This window comes from Dendropsophus ebraccatus, unplaced genomic scaffold, assembly GCF_027789765.1.
Source record: "Dendropsophus ebraccatus isolate aDenEbr1 unplaced genomic scaffold, aDenEbr1.pat pat_scaffold_456_ctg1, whole genome shotgun sequence".
NCBI classification, from domain to species: Eukaryota; Metazoa; Chordata; class Amphibia; order Anura; family Hylidae; genus Dendropsophus; species Dendropsophus ebraccatus.
This window is the reverse complement of record NW_027210062.1, coordinates 63279-69182: the sequence shown is the minus strand read 5'-3', so window position 1 is coordinate 69182 and position 5904 is coordinate 63279.

Here is a 5904-nt window from a genome sequence, read left to right as displayed (position 1 = left end):
TTGCAAGCCTGGCTGCAACTAAGCTGCCTGCCCCTATATAGGCACCTATATATGTCATCGCTGCCTTGATGACATCACCCCAGCTAGCTGGATACGACCTTTGCCCTATGAGCTGGCTGGATATAAACTTTGACTTGTGTTGCCATGGCAACCAAGGCAGGTCATTGCATTAGCAATGCCACCACTTTGTGCACGCCCCCAGAGAGCGGATAAGAACGGCCAGAGTGGCATGCACACACGGCTTACGCACCCAGCAAGGGCTTTATTTTGGGTGGGGTAAGAGGTTTGGGCATGCATGCATCCGCCCATCCATATAGTAAATGACTACTGTAAAAAAAAAATAAAAAAAATAAAAAAAAATGGGGTAACTTCTCAGAATCTTAGCAGTATGCAGAGGTCTATATTGGCCCCCCAAATATATAGAAATAAAATGGTTTGATCTACACCTGCCTGCACTTACCTTACCAGCTACCTACCTACGCTACCTACCTGGTTGCAAGCCTGGCTGCAACTAAGCTGCCTGCCCCTATATAGGCACCTATATATGTCATCGCTGCCTTGATGACATCACCCCAGCTAGCTGGATACGACCTTTGCCCTATGAGCTGGCTGGATATGAACTTTGACTTGTGTTGCCATGGCAACCAAGGCAGGTCATTGCATTAGCAATGCCACCACTTTGTGCACGCCCCCAGAGAGCGGATAAGAACGGCCAGAGTGGCATGCACACACGGCTACGCACCCAGCAAGGGCTTTATTTTGGGTGGGGTAAGAGGTTTGGGCATGCATGCATCCGCCCATCCATATAGTAAATGACTACTGTAAAAAAAAAATAAAAAAAAATGGGGTAACTTCTCAGAATCTTAGCAGTATGCAGAGGTCTATATTGGCCCCCCAAATATATAGAAATAAAATGGTTTGATCTACACCTGCCTGCACTTACCTTACCAGCTACCTACCTGGTTGCAAGCCTGGCTGCAACTAAGCTGCCTGCCCCTATATAGGCACCTATATATGTCATCGCTGCCTTGATGACATCACCCCAGCTAGCTGGATACGACCTTTGCCCTATGAGCTGGCTGGATATGAACTTTGACTTGTGTTGCCATGGCAACCAAGGCAGGTCATTGCATTAGCAATGCCACCACTTTGTGCACGCCCCCAGAGAGCGGATAAGAACGGCCAGAGTGGCATGCACACACGGCTACGCACCCAGCAAGGGCTTTATTTTGGGTGGGGTAAGAGGTTTGGGCATGCATGCATCCGCCCATCCATATAGTAAATGACTACTGTAAAAAAAAAATAAAAAAAAATTAAAAAAAAAATGGGGTAACTTCTCAGAATCTTAGCAGTATGCAGAGGTCTATATTGGCCCCCCAAATATATAGAAATAAAATGGTTTGATCTACACCTGCCTGCACTTACCTTACCAGCTACCTACCTACGCTACCTACCTGGTTGCAAGCCTGGCTGCAACTAAGCTGCCTGCCCCTATATAGGCACCTATATATGTCATCGCTGCCTTGATGACATCACCCCAGCTAGCTGGATACGACCTTTGCCCTATGAGCTGGCTGGATATGAACTTTGACTTGTGTTGCCATGGCAACCAAGGCAGGTCATTGCATTAGCAATGCCACCACTTTGTGCACGCCCCCAGAGAGCGGATAAGAACGGCCAGAGTGGCATGCACACACGGCTACGCACCCAGCAAGGGCTTTATTTTGGGTGGGGTAAGAGGTTTGGGCATGCATGCATCCGCCCATCCATATAGTAAATGACTACTGTAAAAAAAAAATAAAAAAAAATAAAAAAAAATGGGGTAACTTCTCAGAATCTTAGCAGTATGCAGAGGTCTATATTGGCCCCCCAAATATATAGAAATAAAATGGTTTGATCTACACCTGCCTGCACTTACCTTACCAGCTACCTACCTACGCTACCTACCTGGTTGCAAGCCTGGCTGCAACTAAGCTGCCTGCCCCTATATAGGCACCTATATATGTCATCGCTGCCTTGATGACATCACCCCAGCTAGCTGGATACGACCTTTGCCCTATGAGCTGGCTGGATATGAACTTTGACTTGTGTTGCCATGGCAACCAAGGCAGGTCATTGCATTAGCAATGCCACCACTTTGTGCACGCCCCCAGAGAGCGGATAAGAACGGCCAGAGTGGCATGCACACACGGCTACGCACCCAGCAAGGGCTTTATTTTGGGTGGGGTAAGAGGTTTGGGCATGCATGCATCCGCCCATCCATATAGTAAATGACTACTGTAAAAAAAAAATAAAAAAAAATAAAAAAAAATGGGGTAACTTCTCAGAATCTTAGCAGTATGCAGAGGTCTATATTGGCCCCCCAAATATATAGAAATAAAATGGTTTGATCTACACCTGCCTGCACTTACCTTACCAGCTACCTACCTACGCTACCTACCTGGTTGCAAGCCTGGCTGCAACTAAGCTGCCTGCCCCTATATAGGCACCTATATATGTCATCGCTGCCTTGATGACATCACCCCAGCTAGCTGGATACGACCTTTGCCCTATGAGCTGGCTGGATATGAACTTTGACTTGTGTTGCCATGGCAACCAAGGCAGGTCATTGCATTAGCAATGCCACCACTTTGTGCACGCCCCCAGAGAGCGGATAAGAACGGCCAGAGTGGCATGCACACACGGCTACGCACCCAGCAAGGGCTTTATTTTGGGTGGGGTAAGAGGTTTGGGCATGCATGCATCCGCCCATCCATATAGTAAATGACTACTGTAAAAAAAAAAATAAAAAAAATAAAAAAAAAATGGGGTAACTTCTCAGAATCTTAGCAGTATGCAGAGGTCTATATTGGCCCCCCAAATATATAGAAATAAAATGGTTTGATCTACACCTGCCTGCACTTACCTTACCAGCTACCTACCTACGCTACCTACCTGGTTGCAAGCCTGGCTGCAACTAAGCTGCCTGCCCCTATATAGGCACCTATATATGTCATCGCTGCCTTGATGACATCACCCCAGCTAGCTGGATACGACCTTTGCCCTATGAGCTGGCTGGATATGAACTTTGACTTGTGTTGCCATGGCAACCAAGGCAGGTCATTGCATTAGCAATGCCACCACTTTGTGCACGCCCCCAGAGAGCGGATAAGAACGGCCAGAGTGGCATGCACACACGGCTACGCACCCAGCAAGGGCTTTATTTTGGGTGGGGTAAGAGGTTTGGGCATGCATGCATCCGCCCATCCATATAGTAAATGACTACTGTAAAAAAAAAATAAAAAAAATAAAAAAAAAATGGGGTAACTTCTCAGAATCTTAGCAGTATGCAGAGGTCTATATTGGCCCCCCAAATATATAGAAATAAAATGGTTTGATCTACACCTGCCTGCACTTACCTTACCAGCTACCTACCTACGCTACCTACCTGGTTGCAAGCCTGGCTGCAACTAAGCTGCCTGCCCCTATATAGGCACCTATATATGTCATCGCTGCCTTGATGACATCACCCCAGCTAGCTGGATACGACCTTTGCCCTATGAGCTGGCTGGATATGAACTTTGACTTGTGTTGCCATGGCAACCAAGGCAGGTCATTGCATTAGCAATGCCACCACTTTGTGCACGCCCCCAGAGAGCGGATAAGAACGGCCAGAGTGGCATGCACACACGGCTACGCACCCAGCAAGGGCTTTATTTTGGGTGGGGTAAGAGGTTTGGGCATGCATGCATCCGCCCATCCATATAGTAAATGACTACTGTAAAAAAAAAATTAAAAAAAATAAAAAAAAATGGGGTAACTTCTCAGAATCTTAGCAGTATGCAGAGGTCTATATTGGCCCCCCAAATATATAGAAATAAAATGGTTTGATCTACACCTGCCTGCACTTACCTTACCAGCTACCTACCTACGCTACCTACCTGGTTGCAAGCCTGGCTGCAACTAAGCTGCCTGCCCCTATATAGGCACCTATATATGTCATCGCTGCCTTGATGACATTACCCCAGCTAGCTGGATACGACCTTTGCCCTATGAGCTGGCTGGATATGAACTTTGACTTGTGTTGCCATGGCAACCAAGGCAGGTCATTGCATTAGCAATGCCACCACTTTGTGCACGCCCCCAGAGAGCGGATAAGAACGGCCAGAGTGGCATGCACACACGGCTACGCACCCAGCAAGGGCTTTATTTTGGGTGGGGTAAGAGGTTTGGGCATGCATGCATCCACCCATCCATATAGTAAATGACTACTGTAAAAAAAAAATAAAAAAAAATAAAAAAAAATGGGGTAACTTCTCAGAATCTTAGCAGTATGCAGAGGTCTATATTGGCCCCCCAAATATATAGAAATAAAATGGTTTGATCTACACCTGCCTGCACTTACCTTACCAGCTACCTACCTACGCTACCTACCTGGTTGCAAGCCTGGCTGCAACTAAGCTGCCTGCCCCTATATAGGCACCTATATATGTCATCGCTGCCTTGATGACATCACCCCAGCTAGCTGGATACGACCTTTGCCCTATGAGCTGGCTGGATATGAACTTTGACTTGTGTTGCCATGGCAACCAAGGCAGGTCATTGCATTAGCAATGCCACCACTTTGTGCACGCCCCCAGAGAGCGGATAAGAACGGCCAGAGTGGCATGCACACACGGCTACGCACCCAGCAAGGGCTTTATTTTGGGTGGGGTAAGAGGTTTGGGCATGCATGCATCCGCCCATCCATATAGTAAATGACTACTGTAAAAAAAAAATAAAAAAAAATAAAAAAAAATGGGGTAACTTCTCAGAATCTTAGCAGTATGCAGAGGTCTATATTGGCCCCCCAAATATATAAAAATAAAATGGTTTGATCTACACCTGCCTGCACTTACCTTACCAGCTACCTACCTACGCTACCTACCTGGTTGCAAGCCTGGCTGCAACTAAGCTGCCTGCCCCTATATAGGCACCTATATATGTCATCGCTGCCTTGATGACATCACCCCAGCTAGCTGGATACGACCTTTGCCCTATGAGCTGGCTGGATATGAACTTTGACTTGTGTTGCCATGGCAACCAAGGCAGGTCATTGCATTAGCAATGCCACCACTTTGTGCACGCCCCCAGAGAGCGGATAAGAACGGCCAGAGTGGCATGCACACACGGCTACGCACCCAGCAAGGGCTTTATTTTGGGTGGGGTAAGAGGTTTGGGCATGCATGCATCCGCCCATCCATATAGTAAATGACTACTGTAAAAAAAAAAATAAAAAAAATGAAAAAAAATGGGGTAACTTCTCAGAATCTTAGCAGTATGCAGAGGTCTATATTGGCCCCCCAAATATATAGAAATAAAATGGTTTGATCTACACCTGCCTGCACTTACCTTACCAGCTACCTACCTACGCTACCTACCTGGTTGCAAGCCTGGCTGCAACTAAGCTGCCTGCCCCTATATAGGCACCTATATATGTCATCGCTGCCTTGATGACATCACCCCAGCTAGCTGGATACGACCTTTGCCCTATGAGCTGGCTGGATATGAACTTTGACTTGTGTTGCCATGGCAACCAAGGCAGGTCATTGCATTAGCAATGCCACCACTTTGTGCACGCCCCCAGAGAGCGGATAAGAACGGCCAGAGTGGCATGCACACACGGCTACGCACCCAGCAAGGGCTTTATTTTGGGTGGGGTAAGAGGTTTGGGCATGCATGCATCCGCCCATCCATATAGTAAATGACTACTGTAAAAAAAAAATAAAAAAAATAAAAAAAAATGGGGTAACTTCTCAGAATCTTAGCAGTATGCAGAGGTCTATATTGGCCCCCCAAATATATAGAAATAAAATGGTTTGATCTACACCTGCCTGCACTTACCTTACCAGCTACCTACCTACGCTACCTACCTGGTTGCAAGCC